The following is a 15,580-nucleotide window of genomic DNA, read 5'->3' on the forward strand; positions in this document are numbered from 1 at the left end:
TAGACAACCACAATATTTAACACATCACATTGCTCTGTGGCTCTGCCTAATTCTTACACCAGTTTCCTAGCTTCTTAATGTGTGTACGTTGGATCTGAGCTGTTTATCAGTTTTTGGAAGAGGGATTTGCTCAGAAGTAAATCTCCACAAAGGGCTGGAGAAAGAGGATATCTGTAAGCCCTCCTTAGCCTTTTAGTATGGCATGAACAGGATGGGGGCTGCACACATCCCTTCACCTCAAGTGTTCAGCACTGCACAGGACCAGCATTGAAGTGTTAGCTATAGTCACATATGGCCATCCTGTGTTTGCACATTTTCCTCTGAGTGTCTGAATGGAAGTGCTTTAATCCTGTCAGTTCTTGGTTTGAAAAGCTGTCGGCATCGTGTGTCTGTCCAGTGGAGGCAATGAGTATCACAGCCTGATCCTGCTGTCCTGACTGCCTGTGTCAGGGGCTTTCTAGGGCCTGTTGCAGCTCTTCTCCAGCCCCAGGTCCCAGTTTTAGTCCTGAAGTGTTTTATTTTGTTTGCTGGATGTTTCCTCTTGTTCTCCTGTTGTCATTCACTGTGACTAGTACTGCCTGATTTCTTCCCCAGAGTAACACAAAGCAAACCAATTTCCCCACATCCCACTGCTTCCGCTCGTTGCCCGCAGGGGCATCCAGCCTGCAGCACCAAGAACCTGCTCAAAACCTTCCAGAACTGAGCTTCTTTCCATGAAAATATGGAGCCGCGTTCTCAGGCTGATGTAAACTGGTGTAGCTCCACTGATGTTGATCCAGCTTATACAAGCCAAATATATGGCTTAAACTAAGTGAATCACTCTGTTGGAATGTAGCCAGCTCCGAGGCATACCTGTCCCATGGGGATGCTGAAAAGTGAAAATTGCTTCCACCCTTTTTGGCTGATAATCCACAAACGAGCCACAAATTTGCTGTGCCAGAAAGGCTCCAGTGCCACAGTGAGTCACTTCACCTGCTGTAAAACGTCACTGTTCTGGAGAGAGGTTCAGCAGCTGTTCAGCAGAGTGTAGCCCAGGTGGCAGAGATGGTCCTTTTATTTACACAGCTCCATAAATGAACTCACTGCTATGCAAAATAACAGCCCTTCCTTGAGCAGTTTCCAATGCACCTCGCTCTGGAGCAAAGCAGGACAGTGCTGCTGTGAGCCCAGGAATGTTGCAAGAAAAGTCCCAGCTGCTTGTGGCCGTAGGAGCAAGCACTGCATGAAAGACAGCACCGTGTCACCAGTGGGGCTTTACAAAATGTGTCTGGAGGTCAAAACCCACCTTCCCTTTTGCTTGCTTTCAGGAAATGCAAGGAAAATAATTGCTCCACCTTGCAGGTACAAAATAAGATGCCATGTTCCTCACAGCGGCCAGAGTTGACATGGATGAACAGCTCTCCCAGAGGGACCTGCTTCCCTATGGGAAGATGCCCAGGACAATAATGTTTCTGCTAGTAGAGCTGAGGTAACATTTTTCAGATTCCCCAGGATTCAAGGGTTTGTGACATCTGGTCACATCCGTCTTTTGTCTTTTTTTTTTTCTTTTTTGAAATCTCCTCTTTTCTCAGGGGGAGCTGGTGCCAAGAGGCTTCTCACAGTTAGGGGTAGGGCTGCAGGACCATGGGCTCCAAACCCCACACTGAAAGGGATGAGGAGGTGGAGCAAGAGGGAGGCAGACTACCAGGCACTGTGAACCTGGGCTTTCCCTGGGGTTGTTCATGTGTGCGATCACCAGGGTTTTCCAAGGTAAAAGGCATCAGCTGCTGTGCTGGCTGATGGTGCAGGAGCAAGCATTGCCAGCTCTGCAAAGCTGCGCCCTGGAAAGAGCTGCTGTGATCGGAAAGTGGAGTTTATTAACTCCAGATTTTTCCAGTGAGGCTGGCATGCCAACAATAGGGTCTGAACACAAAGGATCCCTTGCAGATATAAATCAGGGGAAGGCATCTCCAAAGGCTCCTGCTAGCCTGAGTCACGCACAGCCGCTGTGCCAAGTGCCAGCTGCTGAGTGGCAGCGGGCCTGCAGCTGAGTCACAGGCACCCAGCTCAGGGGGCATTACTGGTAGCCTGATTAGCAAACCCACTAAAAATGTGCTGTGCTGACTGCAGAGCACAGGTGTCTCAAACAGAGGACTTGCCCCTTACTGATGGGCAAAGGGGGCTTCGAGCAGCTGGTCAGTCAGTAGGGGAAAAGGAGGAGGTGATTATAGGTCCTGTGGTGCTTCAGTTGAGGAGAGGTGTTAGGGAATAGCTAAGGGATTTACCCCTGATGAAGGAAGTAGGGCAATAGCTATCGCTGTCCCAACCATCATAACCCTCTACCTCCTTTCACATGTTTAAAAATATCTTTATTATGTTATTCGGTCTACAGGAACAGATGGAAATGTTGGAAAGGTTACCTCCTACTGTGCTTGATACAGCCCCACAACTGGAAATAACCATCCCTGGAGCTCAGCCAGTACAGACAAGATGTGTGTGCACCCTTTGTCTGCTCTGGCACAGCATCAGCCTTCCTGGGGTGAAGAGTGGGAGCCTGAGCCTCCCCTCCTGTGGCTGCAGCGGCCTAGCACTCACCCAGCTGGCTGGAAGCTTAAAGCCCTCCTAGCTCTGCTTGGGAGAGGACCCTTCACTTTGTACAACATCCTTAAGAAAGGTTTAGGAGAGGGTTGGGTACATCAGGAACAGCTGACAGGATGGGGCAGACAGCAAACAACTGTCTTGCTGTGCTCCTCCTGTGCATTATAATGTCTCTAATCTCTTGACTCCCCTGCAAATGCTGATGGAGTTCACTGACAGATGAACGCTTTCTAGCAGCTAAATGAGTAATTGTTCCTTTTGTGTTGGATTTATTTAGTTTTTTTGTTTTGTTTTGTTTTTTTACAGGGGAAAGGCCATATTTGGGACCTGATGTTAGGTCAGAATTGGAGCTGGAACTTTGAATACCATTTTTTCCCCCCCAAAATGGTCCTGTATTCTACTCTCTCAGCCTTGTCCTCAGGTAAGTGCTCTACTTGCTCTACACTTGAACACTGAACAATTTTTCTTGCTGCTGCTCAACACAGCAGGATGCTGAACTCTCTACTTTTCATGTCCTTTTTAATAATTGACCATCTTGAACCTTCCCATTTTGCTTGGAATATAAACTTTTTGTGGGAACACTTTCCTGTTTGCACCCACTCTGTAAATCTTGATGTTAGTCTTTGATTGGGATGTTGTTGATATTTCTGCAGAGTAAATAGAGTTATCATATGTATCCAGAACTTAAAATTCAGGTGAGAGCAGCCTGTGTGGGTGCAGGGATGTGCATTGCAGAGACAGGCAGAATAAAAGTTCAGTTATTTTTCTTTTCTTTTTGTGCCGCAGGACAAACCTTCCAAAAAAATGAAGGCTTTGCCACATGTTTTCTATAACCAGCCAAATAAAATATTATGTTTGATATTATTCAGGCTCAGAGAAATAACTCAGGGGTCTGGGCTTGGCATTTTTTCTTCCTCACAATACCTTCTGCTGAATGATAATCTTTAAAACTATGCACGTGGGGGGCCAGATCTTGACCCCCACTGCATCTGCTCTGTGCTCCTGCAAAAAGTGCTGAGCAGGCAGAAAGTGAGTTTAGCTGGATTTCTGGAGATAACCCTGCCCCAGTCTTCAGCTGTGAGGCAGGAGGCTGGGCACTATGGCAAGAGTATGGCAGAAGGAAGAGAACTTGTGATACTTGTGTATTTGGGTACATGCTGGGTGGGGCTGTGGATATTTCCCCCAACAGCACCCCACGGGTGAGGTGGTCCCTGGCTACGCTCACATCAGGGCTCTGGTGCTTGGCAGGAGACACGGCTGTGGCTGTTTTCTGGATACAGGTATCACTGCCACATGAGAAATGTGTGTGTCACATGGAGCGCAATTTTTCCAGCTTTCTCATGTGTAAGTTTCCTGATGCAAACTTCAGAGTGTTTGGTTACCACACAGCGATCCTGAGCAAGCACAGCAGCTGGGGCATTCCTGCTGCTGGCTTCCCAGTGCCCGAGTCTGTGGACAAGCACACACATCTCTGTCATGAAGCATTCTCCTGGAAATGTTCCCTGGAGCGTGTTTTCCTTTCAGCAGCAAGCAGGGGCATTTGCTGTCTTGGAGGGCCTCGCTGCTGTATAACTTGGTGCTGATTGCTACAAGCAGTAGAAACTTTTTCTGCATTAAAACAGAGAAAATCAAGCTGGAGTGGGCTGGAGCTATTCATAGAGCATGCTGTGTTTGAGTAACCCAGTAGTTTTCTTTAAAGACTCTGAATGGCTTGGTTTATACAGCTTTTTTCACTGTTTAAAACTGATGTCTTGTTTTAACAATAGATCAGTCTTGGCTAGTTTATTTAAAAAAAATAATCTGCATTGAGTTTATCCATAATTATCCACCTCTGAAATTCCAATTTTGCCTATTCTCCATTTTCTCACAAACTGACAATACTCTGAGCTTTCCTCAGAGAGATGGATCATGAAACAGAGAATAAGGAGGAAATTTAAGTTTTCACTACAATGTATTATTAAAAAGCATAGGGTGTTTTTTTTTGTTTTGTGATGATGGAGGAAAGATTGAAAATGAGAGCTGAATATACTCCACAGGTTCAGGAACCAGAAAACTATGAATAAAGAACCCAAAATCCATTGCAATTTTTTTGTTTGCTTGGGTTTTTCTGTTTTTAAATCAGCAAGAGGGTTTCAGAGGCTTCATTTGCACATTTATCCCTAGGAATGGCAGTGCTGGGATCCTATTGAACACTGCAGGACAGCTGCTCCAAATTGCACTGTGTTTTCCCTGATCATCAGTCCATCCATCTTCCCAAAGTCCTTCTCTTTCTACCCCAGTGCAGTTTCTCACTGAAGGAGTTTGCTCTGTGACCCAGTTTGCTGTGTTTTCAGTTTGCTGTGTGACCCAGAGGAGCCTGCAGCTTGCAGGGTGGGTGCCTCAGGGCTGTGCCTTTCCCAGGTACTTCCCACAAGACAAATATCCATTCTGTCTGCTCCCAGGGCTGGTCACTGCAGGATATGAATAGATTCCTTGGTGCACACTTCCAAAACTGAGTGGTAAATGGCCACTTTTGGTAAAATCCCAGCCTGGTTTGAGGACCGCTGGCAGTGGCAGCTACAGCCATGGGAGGCTGATTTGATTGCAGAGTGCAGGTGTCTGCAGGCTCCCTTTTTGTTGTGTTCTGGTGTTTCCTGGTAGGCTTTCCAAGGTGGTAGATGGGGAGAAGTGCTGTGACTGGAATGACTTTCCTCCCCTGCCACCCTGCAAGAGAGGTGCAAGCCTGCCCTGAAGAGCACCCTCTCACCATGGGCTGAGCCTGTCACCTGCCTTCATGTGCCATGATGCCTCTTCTAGTAGGGCTGCCCACAGTGTGGGCACCAAGTATATCCACTGATAGAGAAAAATCCCAGGGAAGGAGAGGAAAAGCACAGGTACTTTCTAGTCAGGACTTTGCTGTTTTGCTGCTAGTAAAGGGAATTATATATTTTTTTTAATCCCTCTCTTCTCCCAGGTTTCCAAAAGGATTTATGCTGTTCCCTAGAGGTCTTATGTATCCTGTTGTGCATCCCAATCACTGAGGAGGAACTGTGCTTGTCCCAACCAGTATCCATTGAGCAGCCAGACCACTTGTGATAGAGAGGCACAGCTCCACCTTCTTTTCTCCTGAGCACTTTCTGCTGCTGGCTTTGCTTCTCTACCTGCTGTTTATAGTACAGGCTTGTCACAGATGTAAGCTCATTAATCATCCCAAGCCATGCTTCCCTGATTCCATTTATAGCACCTTCCTCTATTCCGTTTCACAGCCCCCACCTTGGTCACTGCTCAGTTCTTGGAATTTAGGCTTTGTTTTTGCTTAAACTTGGAATGGATAAAGTGTGAAAAAAAGAGAAAAATTTGGAAAGGCAGATGAACATCACAAGCAAAGTGTATGTAGGAGACATTTAATGTTAGACTACTTGGCCTAAAGTGCATGGGCAGAAGACTGGCAGCAAAGCTATTGCATTAAGTGAAACAGAGACCATTACCCTAAAAAGTTAATAGGCGCAGGACAGACAAACAGGAGCCCTTTCATCCTCTTGAGATTTCTTGTGTCCTGCCAGCAGCTGAGATTGCTTTACTGCCCTTAGCACTGGTCAGTCCAGTGCTGACCCTTGGCCACCAGCCTGGCTGGGAGTCCCATGGGCAGCCTGCAGGGGGAGGGGAAGTGACACGGAATGTAAAATTCTCTGCAGAGGTATTTAGGTGCCCAAACATGCAGAGAGGCAATTAGTGGCCTTTCAAAAGTGTGGTGGTTTGACCCTGGCTGGATGCCAGGTACCCACCAAAGCCACTTTATCACTCCCCTCTGGAACTGGACAGGGGTGAGGAAACACAACCAAAGGCTTGTGAGTTGAGACAAGGACAGGGAGAGATCACTCAGTGATTACTGTCACGGGCAAAACTGGCTTGATTTAGGGAAATTACTTGAATTTATTACTAATCAAAATCAGATAATGAGAAGTGAAACAAATCTTAAAAAACACCTTCCCCCCACCCTCCCTCCTTCCCAATTTTCTACCTCCTCCCTGCCACAGCAGCACAGGGAGGTGGGGAATAGAGGTTACGGTCAGTTCATCACATGATGTTTCTGCTGCTGCTTCCTCCTCAGGGAGAGGAGTCCTTCCACTGCTCCAGCGTGGGGTCTCTCCCACAGGAGACAGCCCTCCACAAAATTCTCCAGCATGAGTCCTTCCCATGGGCTACAGTTCTTTGCTAACTGCTCCAGTGTTGGTCCCCTCCACATGGTCAGTCCTTCAGGAATAGGCTGCTCCAGTGTGGGTCCCCCATGGGGTCATGGGGTCCTACCATGAAGCCTGCTACAGTGTGGGCTTCTCCTGCAAGAAGCCTGTTCCAGGATGGGCTTCCCACAGGGCCACAACTGTCTCTCAGGTATCCACCACTCCAATGTGGGACTCCTCCATGGGCTGCAGGTGGGTCTCTGCACCCCTGTGGTCCTCCATGGGATGTGGGGACACAGCTGCCTCACCATGGTCTGCACCACCAGGCTGCAGGGGAATCTCAACTCCAGCGCCTGGAGCACCTCCTCCCCCGCCTTCTCCACTGACCTTTGTGTCTGCAGAGTTGTTCCTCTCACATATTCTCACTCCTCTCTTCTCTGGCTGCAATTACTTCTGCACAATAACTTTTTTTCTTTCCTTCTTAAATATGTTATTCCAGAGGTGTTATTACCATCCCTGATGGGCTCAGCCTGGACCAGTGGCAGGTCCATCTTGGAGCTGGCTGACATTGGCTCTGTTGGACATGGGGGAAGCTTCCAGCAGCTTCACACAGAAGCCACCCCTGCTGCCCCCTCCCCTACCAGAACCTTGTCATGCAAACCCAATGCGTTCTTTGGGAGATTAGAGGGAGACAGGAGAAAATACCCATTTCAGGGATTGAGTCTGAAGAGCCTGGCCCACCTTGAGGCCTTGGAAAACCTCACCAGGCACCTCTCTTCATTTTTAGGCTCCTAAGTATCTTGGGAAATCTGCTTCAAAGTAGTTATTACTTCTGTTGAGCAGTTTCTGCCTGTTCAAGGCTGGGAACAGAGTCTCAGCAGTGTGTGGAACTTGCTGTGTGAAACTGCTGCCATAACATGAGGGTTGTACAGATTACAGGGATGGAAAATGACTCCTCCAGTAGCATGTTCCTAGCTGACATTGGTTTGCAATAGGTCTGTCAACAGCAGCTGGAGAGATCCTGGAAAACAATATGGTTTGGTTTTAATTCTATAATCCTTTGTCTGCAGCTAACGTGTTGCAGTATTGCTTAGAGATGAGCTGCGCTGATGCCACTGCTGTACTCTTGCTGGTTTGGAGCATGGGGTCTGCCTGGCCAGGTCCAGGAGGAGCTGGGAAGATGGACTGGCTTGCAGTGCTGTTTGAAAGCTGCACAGACCTGTAAGTCACTTGTATTTATATAATTTTGTCCGTCTTTTTCTACATCTGAATTTCAAACATCCGTTATAAGGCAATACTGCTTTAGAGGTGAGCCAAGTTTTTCTTCTAAAACACATGTTCCCTAAAGCCTTAGTACTTCATTTCCTTTGTTCTGATTTATTGCTCTTGCCTTACCACATGTGCTAGGCAGAGCAGAGAAAAAACTACCGAACCCACAAAAACTACAAAACAGTCCTCTCTATCCTCTCCCCAGACCACATATATCAGGATTAACACAATGAATATATTATATCAACTGATTCAACAATGAACTAACTTATCTGCAATTTCTTAGCTGCCTCCAAGTAAATATGCTGATGAAGAGTGAGTGTAGGTTAATAATGTGAAGATTATGGTAAACCCAGTGAAAGCTACTGTGGGGAACTGAAAAAATGGGATAGATACTAAATCTAGAGAATGATAGTGAGATTAAAAAATAAAAATTGTTGGCTGCATTTTCTAAATAGGCATTTTGTGGATATAAATTTTTACGTGCCTTTTATCAATACCTAAAATGGCCTAATTTGTCAAAAACTCTCTTCCACAAAATAAAGGCCATTTTTTGGTCTCCCAGGGTAAGCATCAAGCAACCAAGGCATGCAATTGCTAGTAAAAAAAAAAAGGGGAAAAATAAAATAAAAAATTGGTTGTTACTGTGAGTTTTATAGGGCTCTTTGAGATAGAAAAGTTCTATTGAAATTTGCTTTCTTGGAGGTTGTTCAGCCTTGACAATAACAGAAAGGTAAATTATTTTCATTGGGATTTATGCTAAAGTAAGCTCCATGTTTTTCTCTTCAAATATGAAGCAATAGTGCAGAGATTGAGCTGTGGCCATGAGTCAGACGAACCTCAGCAGAGAAAAGCTGATTTGGCACGATCTGTGCTGGGTGTCTGTGCTGTTCCTCAGGCAAACCTCTAGGAAGTGCCCAAGTCCAGACCCACAAGTGGGATTGTTGTAAGTCTGCAAAAACTTGCCTATCCATAATGGAGTTTTTAACTCCCTGAGCACATGTTGGATGTCTGGTGTCTTGGCCACGTCCTTGGCAGGAGGAGGCCTGGACATGGTGAGACTGGTGACTGACTGAAATGGTTTTGCGTTACTGTGAGGGTTGCCAAGGTGTAGTTTGTGTCCAGTCCCCTCTGGCCACTCTCACGCTGTGCTCAGCCATGTGCAGGACAGGAGAGCTGCTGTGCCACGTCCAGGTTGCTGCTACCAGCACTGAACAGAATTTGGGATTTTGTGAGTTAGTGGTTACCACTAAGCTCAGAGGGTTGGGATACAGCCTCTCTTTGCAGACAGACTGTTCACCTTCTAATGGCAGTGATAGCAGGGGCTGGGCTACGCTTCCCTCCGAGATCACCACGGGCTTTAGGAAGGATGAAGTGGTGAAACACGTGTCCCAATGCTCTAGAAACATAAAGGTCAACTAACACCAAGCAATCACGAGGGAAGGGATATCAGAGGGGAACAGTCTCAATACTTGCCTTCTGAATACTTTCTTCCTTTCCATGAACCAGAGGGGCAGCAGCTCGTGCTGTTGGGTACACTCACATTATTATCTGAGCTGATGTACCACGAGCTTCTGGTCTTTACTTGTGTTTTCCCTTTGAGTCAGGCTATTGATGGGAAGTTCGTTGTCATACTCAGGCCTGTTAACTGTATTAGTTAACAAAGGAGAGCATTCAAAAGCCTGCTCAGAGGCATATTTGTCTTTTTTCTTTTTTTTTAATAATTTTTTTCCTCCTTTTTAAATGTAAACAAGCTTTCCTAGCAGAATGTTTAATGGAATCTGCTTCCTTGAAACCAAAATGAGGCAACAGCTGTGATTGCAGCAAGCTGCAACATCTCATTGCTGGATGGAGGCACATCCTGTTACAAGTGGCGCTGCTGTAAAACCCCAGCAAAAGAACCTACTGAGACCTGCCTGGTTGGGGGCTGTGAACTCCCTTGAGGTGAGCTGAAGACCCAACTTCACTTCGTTTCTTTGAAGAAAGAGCTGTATGTACTCCAGCCAACTTCAGTGAACAGAAGCTTCAGTAAACCTAGACCTGAATTTGAGAGAATTTGGCTCAATAGGTGGGTTTCTGTGAAAACTAAGTCAAATTTTGTCCCCAAACCAGCAAAACTTTCTGGTTTTGAGCATCTCTGGAGGATTCAGTTAAGCCAGGAAGTCGGGGACGGTGACGACACAGAAACTCAGTGCTGGTGCATAAGTCTCACCTAAATCCTAAAGTGAAGATCAGATGCTGGTATGAAATGATCAGACTGCTGCTTTGACAAAACTCTGAGCACAACTACTGTAAAATATGTATCATTGAGCATCTTTGTAATAATAATAACAACCCAATGACTTTAGACTGCTTTCAGGTCCAACCAAGCAGTCCTTAAAGCAGTGTACTTGGTACCAAGGTCCTGTAAATTCTTTGTATTAGTATGACTTGTGTGGTTCTTGGGAGCTTTCTGAAAGGGCAAACTCTGTTTTGTTTTGGAGGAAAAAAGTCAAACCATGCTTGCCTGGTTGAAAACTACTTGTGAGAAGGTCTTTCTCAGAAAGACTGAAGAGCCTTGGGCCCTTTTTTGTTTTCTTAGAAAACAGGAAATGAATTTTAGCTCTGCAGTTGATTTCCTAAGTGACGTGCTTTCTACGATCACTTTTGGGTTCTGGAATGCTACAGAAGCTATCTGAGGGCATTTTCAACACTTCAAAATTAAAATCAAATTGTTTGAAATCGTGCCAGCATTTTAATGAAAATTATTTTCTTTAAACAAACACTTGAGGACTTTTGATTTTTTTTATTCACAAGAGCATTCTTAACCCAAACACTTTTTCTTCATGGTTTTCCAAGGATCCATTCTGCACTGCTAAAACCAAATGTGTCTCAGAATGTAATCAAATTCAAGATCTTTTCAGCCAAAATCTAGATGAGTGGAGAGTACTCGTTTCTCACACAGCACAAAGACTTAAGTAGGTGTAACTGCAAATACCATCTTTGCCTCTGTGCCCACAGAAATGTCTGGGCAGCAATACTAGCAAAGGCTTTTGCTGTGTGGAGAGGGGTCAGACGTGAAGCTGAGACCTGTGCAACTCCCAGCAGTGAGCATGGAAGCATGGAGGCAGAATCTGGCTGTAAATTAACTGCTGTGCAGATACTCTGATACCCAGCTTTCCATGCAGTGGAGATGAGAGAGCCACAGAAGCTGCTGCAGATTAATGGGAGAGGATTGGTCCAGCCCTTGCATCTTTGGAGGGGTTTGGTGAGTTTATACAGAGCTCAGGGGATGTTGCGTGTAGCCAGAGAGTGAGTCTGGGTGCCAGGAGCAGCATTGAGTCTGGAGATCTGAAGCACTGGAGCTTTTACCTGGAGCTCTTCCAACACTCAGGACATGGCTGGCTCTTGCTCTTTTCCCATGCAATGGGATTTAGCTGGCCCTGAGGCATTTCATGGACACTACAGCCTCTCAGGCACAGGTGGGTTTGAGCTGTAACTCAGAGCAGCCAGAAGCTGCCCTTTATCCTGCTGTAGAAATCTGGAAACCCAGGGGCCGGTGTTTCTGGCAAAGTCCATCTAGGCCTGTGTCTCATTCTTGACAGAGATCAGCAGCAGCTGCCCAGGAGTTGAGTTTGAGAACAGGATGTGCGTGTGACAAGGTCATTCCTTGATGCTCTCTGCTAGCTCTGGGATTTTTAGAAGCAAAGGATTTCCGTGGAGCTCGGTGGCCCTGTCCTTCTCTAAGTAGACCCCAGGACAAGCCCCACATCTGGGCTCTGGGTGCCAGCCCTGCTGCCTGCCCATGGCATGCCCTCCTAGGATGAGGCCTTGCTCTTGCCCTAGCCAGGGGTTTGGTTACTGCTGCTGGGTGATCGCTGACTGTGGGAATGGAAAATTAAATCAATCTCTAGAAAAACAGTGGTTGAGGGTTTCTGACATCATTTCATAGGTGGAGTTGTGAGAAGAAGCAAAACACTTTAAGGTAAAGGAAGCCAGTTGGGGATGCGGTTTTATTTATTACTGCCTCTTTGATGGATGTTTCTCCTTTGGAGATCAGAAGCAGGACTGATTGAGGAGTAGGTACCCTGCTCTGACAGACTCTGTCCTGTCTGTATGCCATAAATGAAGAAGCCTGAAGGAAGTGCCCCTCAGCAACACAAATTACTTGCTATTGTCAAGTAACTGCAGACGTTGTATGTTGGCAAAAAAAAAAATAAATTAAAAAGCCTTCCTAATGACCCCAGCAACACAAGCTCCTCAGTCAGCTGCAGGTCAGAGAGCCAATGCTGCATGTGTGCTTTCAGAAAGGGTGTGGAGCAGAAAGCATGCTATAGGATTGGGGATGTTTTTTTATCTTTTGGGTGCTATTGGTTACACTCAGTCCCTCAACAAACGCTTTTAACAAATGCTGTCATTCCTTTGCCGAGAAGAACACGTGTAAGTACAAGTGACCATGTGATCTCAAGACTTTGATGTGTTTCCCAATATATTAGATTTTCTGGTATTCACTTGGAGATTAACCACATTAGAGCAGGCTGCCTACAAGATAAATTTCCTATTAAAAATGTTGCGATATTCCCAACTTCCCCAGCCTTTTCCTGCAGCAATAAGCAAACTCTTTAAAGAGCCGTTAGCAAGGGAAACAGTCTAAGTCTTCAGAAACCTCTTCCTATGTGTAACCTTAAAAGTTACAACATTGCGATCTAGAGAAGCTACAAACAAAAAAGAGCTGCATAAAACCTTTTCAGCCCTCTGGACATGGAAGTCCTTCAGACCACAACTCCAGGATACTCTTTTTTGACACATATTGCCATACATTGTGAAGGTAATGCTGTCACCCTCAGCTTGCTTCCTCTTAACTGTCTGGGCCTGGCTGGGGCTGGAACTGCGGAGATGTGAGTGCAGATAGGATCTCCCAGAGGCTTATGTTGGTCAGGAAAATGCTGGCTTGGAAAAGGATGTGGAGCGTGTCCAACTAAGAAGAGTCTGCAAGGAGTTTTTGATGGTCTGTTATTTCACTATTAGCTGGGAGATGTGAAATTTCCTTTTCCGGATGAGCAGATTTTGTGTTTTGCAAAAGAGAGCAATTGCTTCTTGTAAGACTTAGCATTTCTGCTAATTTAATGAGCTATCCATGCAAATGGACTGCATTAGTCATTGGAAAGGCCTTTTTCAAGTTCCACAAGCGTGTTTTAGGCCTCTTGATAAAGCCAGTAGCATGCTGGACTCTCACAAGCAGAAAGACCTCCAAAAGTATGCAAGTTATTTCTGGCATGTTGTATTCTCAACATGTCAAGGAAACATGGATTATTTTTACACAAACAGGCAAATCCAAATGGTTCCTTAGCAAGCTCCCATGAACATTATTGGGCCCTGAGAAGGAAAAGAAAAAAAAAAGTAAGAAAAATCATTGCTTCTCAATTAGGTTTCTTAGGTGGATCATGTCACACATTCAGAAGTTCATTTGTACCAATTTGGACCTCTGGTGAATGATGAAGGATAAAACAGGAGATAAAAGCAAAGACCAGGAATTAATCTGGATATTTTATTCTTGAGTGGATTCTTTTTTTTCCCTTACTGTGAATTTATCTTCAAATGTAGACCGGGACAAACTGCAGACACTTTTGGAAGTTCTTTTTTAGCAGCCATTAAATGAAAGGAGGTGTGTAGGTGTTGAGAGGAAAAGGACCTCTGGAGCTGACCAGGCCAGTGTGGAAAGAACATGCCAACATCCTGCTGAAAACCACAAAGCAGCACACCAAGATTACTGGAGTGTCCTAAACCCTCCTGACATTGCAGCACACAAAGCCAGCTGTACGTTTCACAAATATTGGAGGCTGTTTTGAAACTCCCTATTAAGGGTTACAAATGCTGAGTGCAGTTTCTGGGCAAAGACAATTAGATATCACAGCTCTGGCCTCAGCTCGGTGTTCTATGTCTGAGCTCGCATTACTGCGGAGGGTTCTCATGCATTAGATTACCTCAGCCAAAACCAAAATCTGACACCCACCAAAGCAGAGTCCTGTGATTATGGTAAAAAAATTAAAAGTACGGCCTGGTCTTAGCATTTTTTCTGTTTCAGTGTAGAGAAGTATTTTCCTGCATGGTGAAGGAATTTTTTTACAGAAAAGAGGTGTAAAGCTTGCATAAACAGTGATACTGAATGTGCATCCTCATTCATAGTTGCTTCTCAGCATAGTCTGTCTGCTGGATCCATACTCATATTCAAATTCAGGAATAGCACTTCCTGCTTGGGCTTGGTGGAGACAAAGCCAGTTGTGTTAAGGTTTATTTTGGCCCAACTAGTGTCGTTAATGCTTACACAGATGAACATTAATAATTATCAATAATTATACCTTTGCTCAGTGGGAGGGTAGTTGTATTGCAAGTACTTATCCCAGGAAAAATAAAAAAAGGAAAGAAGGCACTTTTGTGCAGTCAAAACTTCCAGCAACTGGGTGCTCTAACACACTGTTAATGGGTACTGCACCACAGGGACAGTGCTGTTGTGTGATGTGCATTGCATCTGCATGAAATCAAAGTTCACACTGCCTTCTCTATTTTCCTTTTCCTTTTTTTAACCTTGCACTTAAAATTTCCCCTCTCCCCTCTGACAGGCCTCAAGAAGAAGCTTGGAATGTGGTGCCAGCACAACAGCAGACAGTGAGAGAAACTGAGGCAAGCACCTCCAAGATAAGTAATAAATGATAATTGTTATTTCCTATTATTAATCTGAATCTCTACTCCTGAGAATTTGAGTTAAATCCTAAATTTTCCTTTTATTTTTAAGCAGATCATCCAGCAAGTTAGAAAACAGCAACACAAGGAGGTCCTAAGATAGGGTTTGCTCCAGTTTTCCTGCTGAGCATCTGTTTAGGAATTGCTGCTAAAAAAAGTCAGAGGGGATGGTAGTTGCTGTGCTGTCACATGGGCTGATACAGCACAGAATCTGCTTAGCATTCTTGAAGGGAAATTATCCAGTGCTGTAACTCACAATTTATAATTGGTTGCATATTAATATCTAAAAAAGGCAATAAAATCCACTGTGTGTTTAAAAAAAATAGTAAGTAGGAGTATTACAAGCTGAGCAGTGAAAATCTGGAAGACTTCTTGGCTAGAGCAGGGCTGTGTGCAGTGCTGTTTCTCCCTTAATTACAAGCAATTTTAAATCATCTCCTTCCTTCAAAGAAGGATTTTGTTCAGGGTTTGTGTTAATTTTAATCTTGCTAACGTGATACTCTCTTGGAACCTCTCCCTTGTGTCATAACAGTGAGATGTGCTGCCTCTTTTGTCCCTGCCCTTTGGGAAATGCAGTTACTGCTGCTCGTTGCCTCAACCCTGCCGTCGTGACTATCAGTGTACCTCCCTTGAAAGGAGAAGAAAACAAAACCCAACTGCAGCATTGCTTTCCCCCCCCCAGAGGTTCACTTTTATTTGTGCTATTTAAGCTAGACTGTGCAAGTACTTCATGAAAATCAGGGATTTAAAATGTATGGTGATGTATTATAGTGGAAAGCTTGTTATTCAGCACACTAATTATTTCTGAGTCACCGTATTTATGAAACGGCGTGTAATAACTACTTCACCACCAT

At 45.1% G+C, this 15,580-nt stretch overlaps 1 long non-coding RNA gene across 1 annotated transcript in view; it reads left to right on the forward strand.

Annotated features, from left to right (window-relative positions):
- The window catches only part of LOC113973149, a 55,240-nt gene that overhangs the window by 29,691 nt on the left and 9,969 nt on the right, over window positions 1–15,580 (forward strand). The window contains exons 8-12 of the long non-coding RNA XR_003536154.1: window positions 1,308–1,468; window positions 2,884–2,998; window positions 7,808–7,958; window positions 9,761–9,950; window positions 14,606–15,410. This is a non-coding gene — a long non-coding RNA (uncharacterized LOC113973149). The remainder of the gene's footprint in view (window positions 1–1,307; window positions 1,469–2,883; window positions 2,999–7,807; window positions 7,959–9,760; window positions 9,951–14,605; window positions 15,411–15,580) is intronic.

This window comes from Neopelma chrysocephalum, unplaced genomic scaffold (assembly GCF_003984885.1).
Source record: "Neopelma chrysocephalum unplaced genomic scaffold, ASM398488v2 Primary Assembly neopelma1_99, whole genome shotgun sequence".
Lineage (NCBI taxonomy): Eukaryota > Metazoa > Chordata > Aves > Passeriformes > Pipridae > Neopelma > Neopelma chrysocephalum.